At 40.5% G+C, this 16,913-nt stretch overlaps 1 pseudogene across 1 annotated transcript in view; it reads left to right on the forward strand.

The window, feature by feature from the left end:
• The window catches only part of LOC311171211 (17-beta-hydroxysteroid dehydrogenase 13-like), a 47,069-nt pseudogene that overhangs the window by 21,628 nt on the left and 8,528 nt on the right, over positions 1-16,913 (forward strand). The window contains exons 3-6 of the transcript in view: positions 3,442-3,524; positions 10,702-10,804; positions 11,960-12,086; positions 13,470-13,573. The product of the transcript in view is annotated as a 17-beta-hydroxysteroid dehydrogenase 13-like (transcript). The remainder of the gene's footprint in view (positions 1-3,441; positions 3,525-10,701; positions 10,805-11,959; positions 12,087-13,469; positions 13,574-16,913) is intronic.

Consider the following 16,913-nt stretch of genomic DNA (forward strand, 5'->3'; position numbering starts at 1 on the left):
CTGGTTCTGTGGGATTTTTTTTTTTAATATGAAAAAATGTTCAACATCACTTGTAATCAGGGAAATGCAAATCAAAACTACCATGAGATACCATCTTACACCAGTGAGAATGGCACATATTAAAAAAACTAGCAACAACAAATGCTGGCGAGGGTGTGGAGAAAAAGGAACTCTTCTGCACTGCTGGTGGGAGTGCAAACTGGTCCAAACACTATGGAGAGCTGTGTGGAGATTTCTGGACCTACTAAACATAGAGCTTCCATATGATCCAGCAATTCCACTCCTAGGGATTTACCCAAAGGACACAGAAACATCAATTCCAAAGAGCACCTGCACCCCTATGTTTATAGTAGCACTGTTTACAATAGCTAAACTTTGGAAACAGCCCAAATGCCCAAAAATAGATGACTGGATCAAGAAGATGTGGCACATATATACCATGGAATATTACTCAGCATTTAAAAAAGATAAACACATGCAATTTGCAGCAACATGGATGGCGCTGGAAGGGATCATGCTCAGCGAAATAAGCCAAAAAGAAAAAGAAAAATACCGGATGGTCTCACTCATAGCGGGAATCTAGAAAACTTAAATAAGGGACCAGGAAAATGAATCACTATAAGAAAGTGAAAATCAAAATCAACAAAAATCTATGAACCAGAGACACTTTTTGGGGGGTGCGGGCCGGGAGGGAGGGATTGGGGTCAGAATGGGGCATTTGCAATTGTATGGGGGAATATAAAAATAAAATTTATTATTTAAAAAAATAAAATAAAATAAAATAAATAAAAGCTATAAAAAAAAAGAGATTTATTTATTTATTTATTTATTTATACAAGCGGGTGGGAATCACCTGCGGGTGGGAATCAAACCTGCACTGCAGAGGCTGTGGACAGTAACACAGTGTGGTGCTCAACCTGCTGTGCCACCTGGGAGGCCCTGTCTGTCTATTCAGTTCCCCACTCTATCTCTGGTGAATCCTCTCAACCTCCCACGCCTGTGGCCTGTACCCCAATTCTTGTATAAATAAATAAATCTTAAAAAAAAAGAACAGGGGATAGCAATTTATAACTATTGGGACCAAACCTGGTCCATGGGTAGCCTGGAATAAACTTTTTTTGAAGGGAAAGGAGATATCATTTATTGAACAATCATTACACACCAAATAGACAGTCTTGCAAAATAGTGTTCTTGAACTGAGTTCACAAATGAGAACACTGAGACACAGCCTGGAATATTTTTACATTTTAAAGAGTTGTCAATACTTGGGGCTTCCGCAGTGGCGCAGCGGTTGAGCACTGGGTTGCGAAGCTGCCCACAGCTTCTGCAGTGCTGGTTTGATCCCCGCCTGCCGGCAAGGGTCCCACATGACACGCAGACCTCTCCTGCCACCCGCTGGCCCCTCAGCAGTGCACTTCGTCAGTCTGCCTGTTCTGCTCTCCCCTCTGGCTCTGGTGAATTCTCTCACCCTCCCGTGTTTCTGACTGTACCAGTGCTTGTATAAATAAATAAATAAATCTTAAAAAAAAAAGAGTTGGCAACACAAAGATCAAAAAAACTAAGAATATGCAACAGAAATTTCCCCTCACACACCATCCTAAAATATTTACTATCAGGCTCTTTGAAAAGAAAGTTTGCTGACTCTTGGGCAAGAGGATTAAATGAGTGAATATTTTTTTTTAAAAGATTTATTTAATTTATTTATGCATACAAGACCTGGTGTGTAGGCCAGAGGTGTGGGGTGGGAGTAAGAGGATCACCAGGGACAGAGGAACAGAACAGGCAGATCTACTGAAATACACTGCCGAGGGGAGCATTGGTCGGGACAGGAGAGTTCTGCTGTGCCAAGTGGATCAGATCCTTGGCTGGGATCGAACTGGTGCTGCAGTATCTGCCAATACCTTCATTATACTGAGCCTTAACCCCTTGTGCCACCTGGGAGGCTCCCGAAACGAGTGAAAATTTTTAATGCTAAGAACAATGTTTATCTATATAAATATTAGTTATATTCATAAAATCTACAGTCAGTGAATCAGGCTTTCTCTTGGGCATTCATATTTTTCTTGTATTGTTAGTTGTAAAACTAAATTAACTTATCAAAATAAAACTAAAGTTACAGAAAATTTTTATTTTCCCTAAACTTATTAATTCCAGTAAGACCATGAGAATATATACATAAAAATATTTTTTTCAAGATTTATTTATTTATACAAGCACTGGGTACAGTCAGAAGCATGGGAGGGTGAGAGAATTCACCAGAGCCAGAGCGGGAAGCAGAACAGGCAGAAGGACCGAAGTACACTGCCAAGGGGAGCAGCAGGCATGGCAGGAGAGGTCTGCGTGCCATGTGGGACCGTCCCCTGCAGCCGGGGATCAAACCAGCGCTGCAGAGGCTGTGGGCAGCTTCGCAGCCCAGCGCTCACCAGGGAGTACCTGGTTCTGTGGGATATTAATATGGTGATGAATTTACTTTCTTTTCTTTTTTTTTTTTAAAGATTAATTTATTTGTGCATACAAGAGCTGGGGTATAGGCCAGAGATGTGGGGGGGGGGTGAGAGGATTCACCAGAGACAGAGTGGGGAACAGAACAGGCAAACTGACTGAAATATGCTGCTGAGGAGAGCAGCAGATGAGACAGGAGAGGTCGCTTCACCATGTGGGTCTCTCTCTGGCCAGCCAGGGATCGAACTCATGCTGCAGAGGCTGTGGATTGCTTCGTAGTGCAGTGCTTACCCCTTGCGCCACCAGGGAGGCCCCTGTTTATTTTTCTTTTAAAGTCACAAAGTAAGGCACATGTTTTAAAAATTACCTGATAGGGGAGGGATGAGTCTTAGCATCTGCTAACTTTCATATTTTTCTTTTTTAAAGATTGATGACTAAATTCCCTGGAGCCTTATCATGTGCATGAGAATGGTTTGGTGAACAAAACTGACACCTAAGCAGAAGTCTTTTTGTCGAGATTTGCAGGTTGATACACAGACTCAGAAGCCAGGATATTTCCAAACTGTTTAAAGTCTATTTCCTTGTCTGAGTTGGGAATGGGAATACTACCTCATGGGCTGGTTAAGAACAGAGGTTAGCAGGGCCTCCCTGGCGGCACAGCAGGTTGAGTGCAGCATTGTGGAGCTGTCTGCACCCTCTGCATTGTGGGTTCAAATCCAGGCCGGCCAGGGAGATACCCACATGACGCAGCAGACCTCTCCTGTATCGCCCGCTGCTCACCTCAGCAGTGACTTTGGTCTATCTGTCTATTCTTTTTTTTTTTTTTTGAAGATTTATTTATTTTTATACAAGAGCTGGGGTACAGGCCAGAGGCCTGGGAGGGTGAGAGGATTCACCAGAGGCAGAGCAGGGAGCAGAACAGGCAGATGACCAAAATACACTGCTGAGGAGAGCAGCAGGCGCAACAGGAGAGGACTGCCGCACCATGTGGGATTACAGGAGCTGGCCATGGAATAGGCAGACTGACTGCCTATGAATTTGCAAAGTGGAAAAGCAGACTGGTTCTGTGGGATTTTTTTTTTTAATATGAAAAAATGTTCAACATCACTTGTAATCAGGGAAATGCAAATCAAAACTACCATGAGATACCATCTTACACCAGTGAGAATGGCACATATTAAAAAAACTAGCAACAACAAATGCTGGCGAGGGTGTGGAGAAAAAGGAACTCTTCTGCACTGCTGGTGGGAGTGCAAACTGGTCCAACCACTATGGAGAGCTGTGTGGAGATTTCTGGACCTACTAAACATAGAGCTTCCATATGATCCAGCAATTCCACTCCTAGGGATTTACCCAAAGGACACAGAAACATCAATTCCAAAGAACACCTGCACCCCTATGTTTATAGCAGCACTGTTTACAATAGCTAAACTTTGGAAACAGCCCAAATGCCCAAAAATAGATGACTGGATCAAGAAGATGTGGCACATATATACCATGGAATATTACTCAGCATTTAAAAAAGATAAACACATGCAATTTGCAGCAACATGGATGGCGCTGGAAGGGATCATGCTCAGCGAAATAAGCCAAAAAGAAAAAGAAAAATACCGGATGGTCTCACTCATAGCGGGAATCTAGAAAACTTAAATAAGGGACCAGGAAAATGAATCACTATAAGAAAGTGAAAATCAAAATCAACAAAAATCTATGAACCAGAGACACTTTTTGGGGGGTGGGGGCCGGGAGGGAGGGATTGGGGTCAGAATGGGGCATTTGCAATTGTATGGGGGAATATAAAAATAAAATTTATTATTTAAAAAAATAAAATAAAATAAAATAAATAAAAGCTATAAAAAAAAAGAGATTTATTTATTTATTTATTTATACAAGCGGGTGGGAATCACCTGCGGGTGGGAATCAAACCTGCACTGCAGAGGCTGTGGACAGTAACACAGTGTGGTGCTCAACCTGCTGTGCCACCTGGGAGGCCCTGTCTGTCTATTCAGTTCCCCACTCTATCTCTGGTGAATCCTCTCAACCTCCCACGCCTGTGGCCTGTACCCCAATTCTTGTATAAATAAATAAATCTTAAAAAAAAGAACAGGGGATAGCAATTTATAACTATTGGGACCAAACCTGGTCCATGGGTAGCCTGGAATAAACTTTTTTTGAAGGGAAAGGAGATATCATTTATTGAACAATCATTACACACCAAATAGACAGTCTTGCAAAATAGTGTTCTTGAACTGAGTTCACAAATGAGAACACTGAGACACAGCCTGGAATATTTTTACATTTTAAAGAGTTGTCAATACTTGGGGCTTCCGCAGTGGCGCAGCGGTTGAGCACTGGGTTGCGAAGCTGCCCACAGCTTCTGCAGTGCTGGTTTGATCCCCGCCTGCCGGCAAGGGTCCCACATGACACGCAGACCTCTCCTGCCACCCGCTGGCCCCTCAGCAGTGCACTTCGTCAGTCTGCCTGTTCTGCTCTCCCCTCTGGCTCTGGTGAATTCTCTCACCCTCCCGTGTTTCTGACTGTACCAGTGCTTGTATAAATAAATAAATAAATCTTAAAAAAAAAAAGAGTTGGCAACACAAAGATCAAAAAAACTAAGAATATGCAACAGAAATTTCCCCTCACACACCATCCTAAAATATTTACTATCAGGCTCTTTGAAAAGAAAGTTTGCTGACTCTTGGGCAAGAGGATTAAATGAGTGAATATTTTTTTTAAAAGATTTATTTAATTTATTTATGCATACAAGAGCTGGTGTGTAGGCCAGAGGTGTGGGGTGGGAGTAAGAGGATCACCAGGGACAGAGGAACAGAACAGGCAGATCTACTGAAATACACTGCCGAGGGGAGCATTGGTCGGGACAGGAGAGTTCTGCTGTGCCAAGTGGATCAGATCCTTGGCTGGGATCGAACTGGTGCTGCAGTATCTGCCAATACCTTCATTATACTGAGCCTTAACCCCTTGTGCCACCTGGGAGGCTCCCGAAACGAGTGAAAATTTTTAATGCTAAGAACAATGTTTATCTATATAAATATTAGTTATATTCATAAAATCTACAGTCAGTGAATCAGGCTTTCTCTTGGGCATTCATATTTTTCTTGTATTGTTAGTTGTAAAACTAAATTAACTTATCAAAATAAAACTAAAGTTACAGAAAATTTTTATTTTCCCTAAACTTATTAATTCCAGTAAGACCATGAGAATATATACATAAAAATATTTTTTTCAAGATTTATTTATTTATACAAGCACTGGGTACAGTCAGAAGCATGGGAGGGTGAGAGAATTCACCAGAGCCAGAGCGGGAAGCAGAACAGGCAGAAGGACCGAAGTACACTGCCGAGGGGAGCAGCAGGCATGGCAGGAGAGGTCTGCGTGCCATGTGGGACCGTCCCCTGCAGCCGGGGATCAAACCAGCGCTGCAGAGGCTGTGGGCAGCTTCGCAGCCCAGCGCTCAACCACTGCGCCACCAGAGGAGGCCCTCTATATAAAAATATTTATGGGACCTTAAGATGGAAAAATTAATGAAATTTTTTTGAGAATTGTATTTTCCACAAATCATAGTAAGATTTTAACTGCCATTTTATTATCATTCCCTCATACTCCTTGCTGTCATATCTAGTTGGCACCTTTTTATTACAGTGTTCAAAAATGTCTCTTGAACTTGGAAAATTAAATTCTTTTTAGAGGGCCTTCCTGTTGGTGCAGGGGTTAAAGACAGCGCTATCAAGCTATCACCAGCTACAGCAGCACTAATTCAATCCCTGACCAGGGAGCAACCCACACGGCGTGGCAAACCTCTCCTGTCTCACCCACTGCTCCCTTCAGCAGTGTATTTCAGTAGATCTACCTGTTCTGCTCCCCATTCTGGTGAATCCTCTCACCCCCCACACGTCTGACTTACACCCCAATTCTTGTATGCATGTATAAATAAATCTTTAAAAAAATCTTTTTAGAAAATGAAGACTGCTACGCAAGAAAAAATTTTTATATAACAGATGTATGCATCTGTTACATTTTTATATAACAGATGTATGCATTTATCTACTACATGAATTGATATACTTGAAGGTGATTAGGTATCGATTTGGTACTTGAAGAGATTCCAATGAGATTTCTAGAAGAGAACAAGAATTTACAAATTGAGAAAAAATATTCTCTACCTTTCTCAGGCATTTATCAAAAAATATAAATAATAAAAATTCTTGAAAAAAGTCTTGATGAAGTTTAACCATTTCATCTTTTTCCAGATATGTATTTTTGGGGAGAAATATAATATTCATTATTTATTTTATTTTAAACTTTCCAGTGACAAGAAATAAACATGACTTAATTAAGATTCTGCCTGAAGGATGGGTCGCCAAACCTCATAGGATGTTGTTTACTCTTTGAATTTTATGGTTAAACATTCAAGGTATTAAATGATTCCATCTAAGGCTAAACATGTAACACACTTTTCTTTTACCTGAGGAAGCATATTGGAATTAAAGCCAAAGCAAGGATTTTGATTGCAAGAATACAGGGCACTACATTTTGTGGTGCTTCCACTAAGTTATAAAACTGAATAATTTTTAATTCTTCAATCAAAGGATGGGATGAAAGCTCTAACCATATGTTCTCAATTGAATCTAAAGACAAAAGAGGATGTATAGTGGTTCTTTGTAATCTCATGATGAACAAGCTACCAGCTGAAGCCTGAATTGGTGAAAGAGGCGCCCATTCTCCCTCTTTTACTCTGTAACCTCACAAATGGCTTTGAGGGAACAATGGCTCTAACATTAAGAATCCTAATCTCTTAGGGTCTGTTCTTGGGGTTTCAGGGTCCTGAGTGTAGCCCTAGTGAAAATCAAAGGACTTTAGGGAGACAGCGCCCGCTAAGGGAAACCAGTTGACTGACCACTCATTCATTCACACCACTAACACCCCAATGTGTAAAAAGAGTTTTCAGGTGTCTGGCCTCTTCAACACAGAGAAGACTTTACAAATTGTGAAAGGAAAAAGTGTAATTTTTAGAAGACTTGTAACCTTTATAAAAGTCAACAGATGTCAAAACATGCAAAGAATTCTAATTGTTCAGAAATGTGGAAACATAAGATCAATTTTATTATAGGAAAGAAATCTTTGCATTTAGGCTTAAAATGAGTTGTTTCACAGCAAGGAAACTTGTATCAAAACAAAAAGACAAAGGGCCTCCGCTGGTGGCACAGGCGGTTGAGCGCCATGCTATGAAGCTGTCCCGCAGCCTCTGCAGCACCGTTTGGATCCCGGCCGGCCGGCCAGAGTCCCACAGGGCGCGGCAGACCTTTCCAGTCTCGCCAACTGCTCCCCTCAACAGTGTATTTCATCAGTCTGTCTGTTCTGTTCCCCGCTCTGTCTCTGATGATGCCTCTCACCCTCCCGCACATCTGACCTGTGCCCCTGGTTCTTGTAAAAAATAAATAAATAAATCTTTAAAAAAAAAAAAAAAAAAGACATGGGGCCTCATTGGTGGTACAAGGAGTTAAGTCTCTGCACTATGAAGCTCTCAGCAGCCACTGCAGTATGAGTTCGATCCCTGGCGAGGTGACCACATGGCACAGCAGACCTCTCCTGTCTCACCCGCTGCTCCCCTCAGCTGTGTATTTCAGTAGATCCACCTGTTCTGCTCCCCACTCTGTATGGTGAATCCTTTCACTCCCTCCCCCACACACTTCTGGCCTACACCCCAGTTTTTATATGCATAAATAAATAAAATAAATATTTTTTAAAAAGTTACTGAATGGGAGATGTACCTATCATACATCCAAAAGGGAGCAAATATCCAAAATATGCAAAGTGCTCATAAAACTCAACAACAAAAAACCAAAAGGCAAAGGATCTGAATACATATTTCTCAAAAGAAGATATATAGATGGCCAATAGGCGCATTGAAAAAGATGTTTATCATCTCTCATTATTAGAGAATGAGAATAAAACCTTACTCCTGTGGGAATGTCTAGTATCCAAAAGACAAGAAACAACAAATGTTAACAGAGGACATGGAGAGGAGAGAAACTTCATACACTCTTGGTGGGAATGTAAATTGGTGCAGCCAATTTTGATTCCTCAAACAATTAAAAATAGAAATCCCATACAGTCCAGTTACCTCACTGCTGAATATTTACCAAAAAAAAATATGAGAACATGCATTCAAAAACTATATGTATCCCCATGTTTATAGCAGCATTATTTACTATAACCAAAAGCTGGAAATAATATAGAAAATAATATAAAGTGTCCATCAATTGACAAATGAATAAAGATGATGTGGTATACAGACACAAAGAAATACTATTCAACTATAAAAAAGTTGAAATACTGTCATTTGCAACAACATGGATGGACCTAGAGGGAATTATGTTTAGTGAAATAAGCAAGACAGAGAAAATAAATATCATATGATTAAAGTCATGTGTAGGATATAGAGAAAACAAAGAAATTAACTAAAGAAAACAAAAATGGACTATAAGACCAGGTGGTGATTGTCAGAGGGGAAGGTGGATGAGTGAATCCAGAAAAGGGGACAATGGTGTGAGAAGACAGATTTTGATTTTTAGCTGTGAGCTTAATGTGGTTTATACACATAGTGATTCACCTGAAATTTATCCAATGTTATAAAGTGAAGTTACTTCAATCTTAAAAAAAAAAAAAGTGAGTTTCTCTGTCTCCATGTTCTGGAGTCAAGTACAATATTTCTACACACATAAAATTCCACTCACGGTCCCTTACCTGTTGGGTTTTTTTTAAGATTTATTTATTTTTTAAAGATTTATTAATTTTTTCAGAGATTTATTTATTTATTTTTAAAGATTTATTTATTATGCATAAATAAAGAACTGGGATACAGGCCAGAGGTGTGTGGGGGTGGGTGGGTGAGAGGATCCACCAGAGACAACAGTGGGGAACAGAACAGGCAGATTGACTGAAATACACTGGTGAAGGGAGCAGCAGGTGAGACAGGAGAGGTCTGCTGCACCATGTGGGTAGCTCCCTGGCCAGGGATCAACTCGTACTGCAGTGGCTGCCGATCGCTTCATAGGTTGCGTCTTTACCCCTTGCACCACCAGGGAGGCCCGCCCTTACCCATTTTCACTCCAGAGTATTTTTTAAAAATATAATATATCCCGGGCCTCCCCAGTGGCGCAGCGGTTGAGCGCTGGGTTGCGAAGCTGCCCGCGGCCTCTGCGGCGCCGGTTCGATCCCCGGCTGCTTCCCGGCCACCGGAGGAGGGTCCCACATGGCGCGCAGACCTCTCCTGCCGCCCGCTGCTCCCCTCAGCAGTGTACTTCGGTCCTTCTGCCTGCTCTGCTCCCTGCTCTGGCTCTGGTGAATTCTCTCACCCTCCCGCGCTTCTGACTGTACCCAGTGCATGTATAAACGAAAGGAAGGAAGGAAGGAAGGAAGGAAGGAAGGAAGGAAGGAAGGAAGGAAGGAAGGAAGGAAGGAAGGAAGGAAGGAAGGAAGGAAGGAAGGAAGGAAGGAAGGAAGGAAGGAAGGAAGGAAGGAAGGAAGGAAGGAAGGAAGGAAGGAAGGAAGGAAGGAAGGAAGGAAGGAAGGAAGGAAGGAAGACATGCCTCTATAAAAATAAAAAAATATATATATATATATATATAATATATCCCCAAGGGTATTAGCAATGTGTCCCTATGAAAGTCTTCCTCGAATAAAAACCTCTTTTCCCTTCCCTCTTAGTGAGTTAAATCAAAATCATTGAGATTAAGAAAAGTAGGATGGACCGAGGTATGTAGTTTAAAATTACCACTATAAGTGCTACTTAGTGTTTTACTGCCTCTTATATTCCGTGATACTATAAAATGTATGTTAAATGAATTGTTGAGTTTCCCTGTCCATACTTAAACATTTCCTTCCATGACCACGAAGAACATCTTTCAAGCATATTCTTCAAGGAGTGAAAAGAATGGCTAAATAATAGCCTGCTTTCCACCCCTGAAAGCTGGAAATTTGCTTTGGTCCAGAATAGCTTTTGAAATGTAGCAAAGCATAGTGAAAAACACTGAAGCATTGCCTGGCAGAAAAACCAAGTATAATCTCCATGAATTAGGTGGATTAGGCAAGCAATGTCTCTCATGAAATTTTCTTACAAATAAGGAGGCGTTTAGAACTTGAATTTTAATCTTTAAAACAATTGTCTGCTCCAATGCTTTTCTCCCGACCCTTACCCCCTAGCTGACCTACATTTTCTGAATGTGCTTTCCATGACAGCATGGTGTTGAGGAAACTGCCATCGAATGTGGAAAACTGGGGGCGAAGGAGCATGCATATGTGGTAGGCTGCAGCAACGGAGATTTACAAATCTGTAAGCCAGGTGAGACTTCACGATACAAATTTCTTCAAATAATTTTGTACCCACTGATGTGGAACATTAAATGTTTCTCTATGATTGCTTGATTTAAATTAGACTTTTACCTTCTGCTGAGTTAGTTGTGTGAACAAAGTGGGGCATATGCTTTTTCGTTGCATAAAACCCACTCAGTTCTGCCTATTACTACTGTTTTATATTATTAATCAATTTCATTTTCATCACAAGTTTAAGCAGTGGTACAGAGTGACAGAGAAAAGAATTATCACCAGGAAAAGCATCACTAATTTCATTTTAGTCCAATTACTTTGTGGTAATTTTTTTTTATCTTTAAGTATTTCCTTTTTGCAATTTTATTTCTATTTGTGTTAATCTAGTCTTCTATAGGAAATGTAAGATTAATAATTATAACATTTATAAAGATAAATAACAAACATTGAAATAAGTGTTCTGATAAATGATTGCATTCTTAAATTCCCTACAAAAACCCTATTAACCTCATTTGACAGATGAGCAAATTGAGGCTCAGAGAGATCATGTTAGACCAAGGCAATACAGCTGGTAGGTGGCAAAACCAGGACTATTCAATCAACACTTTTAAAATGTTTAGTCAGACCTTATATATCATTAAGTTAACCCAAATATTAATTTCACTTTAAAAATTCATGATATGGGGCCTCCCCTGGTGGCGCAGCGGTTGAGCGCTGGGTTGAGAAGCTGCCACAGCCTCTGCAGCACCGGTTCGATCCCTGGCCACCGGCGAGGGTCCCACATGGCATGCAGACCTCTCCTGCCATGCCCACTGCTCCCCTAAGCAGTGTATTTCATCGGCCTATCTGTTCTGTTCCCTGCTCTGGCTCTGGTGAATTCTTTCACCCTCCCGTGCTTCTGACTATATCCAGTGCTTGTATAAATAAATAAATAAATCTTCAAAAAAAAATTCATGATATGCTAAGTATTGAAATTTAGATGTTAAAAAAATAATTTTGTCCACGTTTTCTGGCAGTGTTCTTATTGCAGCCACTATTTGGCCCAAAGCTCTATCCTGCCTGAACTCAGATATCTCATCACATAGAATAAAGGATCTAACTGTTGGATATCAACCTCCAAACTTTGAGTTTCTCTAACACACATAATGTATGTGCTCATTCCATTTCAAAGGTAAAGAAAGAAGTAGGTGATATAACCATCCTTGTGAATAATGCTGGGGCAATATATCCAGCTGATCTTAGCACCAAGAATGAAAATTAAGAAAACATTTGAAATCAACATCCTAGAACATTTTGGGGTGAGTCAGAAAATACTCTGGTTTGTGATTCTATGGCACTTCCTCTTAATGACATGAAGTTCATAACTGAATTCACAATCTTCTGAGTAAGAGATTGTCATTATTTTTGCCTTAAATGAAGAATTAGGAAACTAGTTAAGTAGAAACATCTCTGACAGAAGAGCAAAGAGTTCAAGAGGACATGAGACTCACAGAAAATAGGCGAGGAGCTGGCTGGTCTTATCCACCAGTATCTAATATAAGACCTGGCAGTACCAGGTGCTAAAAAAATATTTGTGAGGGTTTGCTAAGTATTATCAATGTACATCTTTTCAGTGTTTTAGAGAAATATATACAGTCTACCTTACTTGTGACCTCATGTTATGGATTGTAGAACTGAAAGGACAACAGAAATCAATATTGGATATACATAGAAATTGGGAACTCTTCTAGATGGGACTCTGAGACAGCTCTAGGCACATGCTGGAACTTAGAAATAAATGGCTCTTCATTTTAGAAGTCTACATTCCAGTCTTCTGGAAGACTGAAATATGCCCTTGTAGTGAGCATTTGTATGAATTCATCTTCCAATGCCTCAACATTAACTTAGAACTGAGGGAAAATCATGATTCTGGAAGAGAGAAGAAAAGAGATGAGTCCCCCTCCCATCTTGCTCAGACCCTCATTCATGCAAATAAGAACTGGTTATGCCTTCCAAACTATGTAGAACCTCATGTAGTTACATAATGAATTATACCAAAATTTTAAAGCAACAGTAAATGTTCATTTTCCTCTCACAACTTCTATGAGAGGGTGTCTTGTTTTGGGGGTGTTTTGATTTGACATTTTTGACTCATAATTTGCATAAGTCTCATAAGGTGGGTCTATGTAATTCTCATAAAATAGTGTTAATATTTATTGCAAAATAATAAAGTTTTTTTGGAGATAAACACTTTTTGTTCCCTGTAAAGACATATGATGCACAATATTGCAGAACTCTTAGCTTGCCCTACTCCTCTGTCTTGATATAGCTACACAAGATTTCAAGTCTTTTCATTTGAAAGAAAAAGCTCTAAACCAAAAATATTATATACTAGATTACCTTAAGTAATTTTTTCAATTATGACATATTCAAAAAAAGAGGTATTTGATTCCCACTGAAGGGGATAGGAGAAATATTAGGGTGGTTTGTGGCAGGTGACATACAGAGCAAATATTTTTCATTTCTATCACCTGCATACAAGTAATCATGAAATCTTGGCATCTATCTCCTTTTATCCCATAAATTGTCTCAAATGTCATCTATCCTAACACAAACAACATTACTTGATTTGGGAACAGCATCAATGTCATTGTTTACATGTTTTGTTTTGTTTTTTTGTACTTTTTGACAATGATCCTTAGGATTACAAAGGCACTTCTTCCCTCATGATGAAAAGAAATCATGGCCACATTGTCACTGTGGCTTCAGTGTGCCATGGAGTGATTCCTTACCTTATTCCATATTGGTGGGTATTATATTGTTGCACTGTTACTTATTTATATAAGTCTAGGGTTTTATTAGACTTCATATTCCAATCCCCATAGCAGGGCACATTGGATTTATAGGATTTATATAGAAGTTTAGGATAAATTATGAAAACTGATATGTAAAGAAACCATCATTAACACAAAAAGGCAACCTACTGAATGGGAGAAGATACTTGTAAATTATACACCCAACTGAAGGCCCTTGAAATTCTCGAGATGGAAGGAAAATACTTAACATGAGAAAAGCCATATACGACAAACCCACTGCCAACATTATTCTTGCTGAAGGCCTTTCCTTTAAGTCAGGAACAAGACAAGGATGTCCTCTCTCACCACTGCTCTTCAATATAATACTGGAGGTCCTAGCCAGGGCAGTAAGACAAGAGAAAGACATACAAGGAATCCAGATAGGGAAAGAAGAAGTAAAAGTATCACTATTTGTAGACGATATGATAATATACATAGAGAACCCTAAAAACACCACAGAAAAACTACTCAAAAAAATCAACCAGTTCAGTAAAGAAGCAGGATACAAAATCAACACACAAAATCAGTAGCCTTCCTGTACACAGTCAATTGGAAGAAGAAGAAATAAAAAAAAAAAACATCCTTTTTATAATTGAAACCAAAAAAATCAAATACTTGGGAATAAACCTAACAAAAGAGATGAAAGACCTATACAAAGAAAATTATAAAACACTGTTAAAAGAAATTGAAGAAGACACAAAGAAATGGAAAGACATCCCCTGCTCATGGACTGGAAGAATCAACATTATTAAAATGGCCATCCTCCCAAAAGCAATATACAGATTCAGTGCTATTCCAACAAAAATCCCAATGATATTCTTCAAAGAAATAGAACAAATACTGATGAAATTCATATGGAACTGTTACGGAGCAGCCCCGATATAAAATGGGTTGCCTGGCTGTGGGTCCTCACCCACGTGCTTAAAAGGGACTTATTAATACTCCACTGCAGGCACACACAAAAGGTTAATAAAAGGTTTATTTACAAGGGAAAGGAAATTGAGGAAATGTACAACTCAGGGAGAAAATAGGGAAATAAAGTCTTTAATGCGTCCTACCCGATCCACCAACCTGGAAACCCAAAGGCACTCTCAGAGCTGGCTGAGTGCTGCGAGCTGGTGTAGAGCCAAAAAGGGAAGCCCCCGAAGCCCACGTGTCTGGTTTTATACCAAACCTGGCTGCTTAACCTCACCCTCAGGTTCCAGCAACCTTCCCTTTGATGGTGATGGGATTTGTAGTTCCCAGTGTCTTTTGGCTTTGGTCTGGATTGGGGGTGGAGTCCACAAAGCCTGTATGGAATTAGCTTTAGGACATCCTTTTCCCCCTAACAGAACCACAAACACTACAAATAGCTAAAGCCCTACTGATGAAAACAAAGGAGAAAGGAGGTATCACACTTCCAAACTTCAAGCTATACTACAAAGCCATAATAATTAAAACAGTTTGGTATTGGAACAAAAACAGACACACAGACCAATGGAACTGAATAGAGATCCCAGAAATAAAGCTGCACTTATATGAACAACTATATCTCAAAAACATTTTTAAAGACTCATCACCCAAAGCAGTGATAGTGAAGGCAAAGATAAACACCTGGGATTACATCAAACTGAAAAGCTTCTGCACAGCAAAAGAGACATTAACCAAAACAGAGAGACACCCCACTGATTGCACTCCATCCAACTGATAAGGGACTGATCACAATAATATACAAAGAACTCACACGGCTCAACAAAAACAAAATAAACAATCCAGTCAAGAAATGGGCAGAAGAACTCAAAAGATGTTTCTCCAAAGAGGAAATGCAAATGGCCAACAGGCATATGAAAAAATGTTCAACATCCCTTGTAATCAGTGAAATGCAAATCAAAACCACACTGAGATACCACCTTACACCAGTAAGAATGGCACATATCAAAAAAACAAGCAACAGCAAATGTTGGCGAGGATGCAGTGAAAAAGGAACTCTCCTACATTGCCAGTGGGAGTGCAAACTGGTCCAACCATTGTGGAAAGCTGCCTGGAGGTTCCTCAGTCTACTAAAAATGGAGCTATCATATGATCCAGCAATTCCACTCCTAGGGATCTACCCAAAGGATACAAAAACAGTGATTCAAAAGAGCACCTGTACACCTATGTTTATTGCAGCACTATTTACAATAGGTAAAAGCTGGGAACAACCCAAATGCCCAAAAATACATGACTGGATCAAGAAGATGTGGTATAGGGCCTCCCTGGTGGCGCAGCGGTTGAGCGCTGGGTTGCGAAGCTGCCCGCAGCCTTTGTGGCACCGGTTTGATCCCCGGCTGCTCCCCCGCCACGGAGGAGGGTCCCACATGGCCACAGACCTCTCCTGCCGCCCGCTGCTCCCCTCAGCAGTGTACTTCGGTCCTTCTGCCTGCTCTGCTCCCCGGTCTGGCTCTGGTGAATTCTCTCACCCTCCCACGCTTCTGACTGTACCCAGTGCTTGTATGAATAAATAAATAAATCTTTAAAAAAAAAAAAAAAAGAAGATGTGGTATATATACACAATGCAATATTATTCAGCAATCAAAAAAGATAAACTCATGTCATCCACAGCAACATGGATGGAGCTAGAAGGAATTATGCTCAGCAAAATAAGCCAGAAAGAAAAAGAAAAATACCGGATGACCTCACTCATAGCAGGAATCTAGAAAACTTAAATAAGGGACCAGGAAAAAGAATAACTATAAGAAAGTAAAAATCAAAATCAACAACTATGGGGCCTCCCCGGTGGCGCAGCGGTTGAGCGCTGGGTTGCGAAACTGCGCACGGCCTCTGCGGCGCCGGTTCGATCCCCGGCTGCTCCCCGGCCACCAGAGGAGGGTCCCACATGGCGCGCAGACCTCTCCTGCCGCCCGCTGCTCCCCTCAGCAGTGTACTTCGGTCCTTCTGCCTGCTCTGCTCCCCGCTCTGGCTCTGGTGAATTCTCTCACCCTCCCGCGCTTCTGACTGTACCCAGTGCATGTATAAACAAAACAAACAAACAAACCAGCAAACAAATAAATAAAGCATGCCTCTATAAAAAAAAAAAAAAAAAAAATCAACAACTATGAACCAGAGACACTCTGTGGGGGGTAGGGAGCGGGGCCGGGAGAGATTGGGGTCAAAATAAGGGGGTCGCAATTGCATGGGGAATATAAAAATTTAAAAAATATATATTAAAATATAAATTAATTAATTTTAAAAAAGGGTGTGGAGGCAAGATAGCCTGAGAATCATGTCCTCTCTTTAGAGTGTCCCCTCCTGTAAGCCATTTTAATCCATTTA

Source organism: Talpa europaea (assembly GCF_964194135.1).
Source record: "Talpa europaea genome assembly, chromosome: 5".
Taxonomy (NCBI): Eukaryota; Metazoa; Chordata; class Mammalia; order Eulipotyphla; family Talpidae; genus Talpa; species Talpa europaea.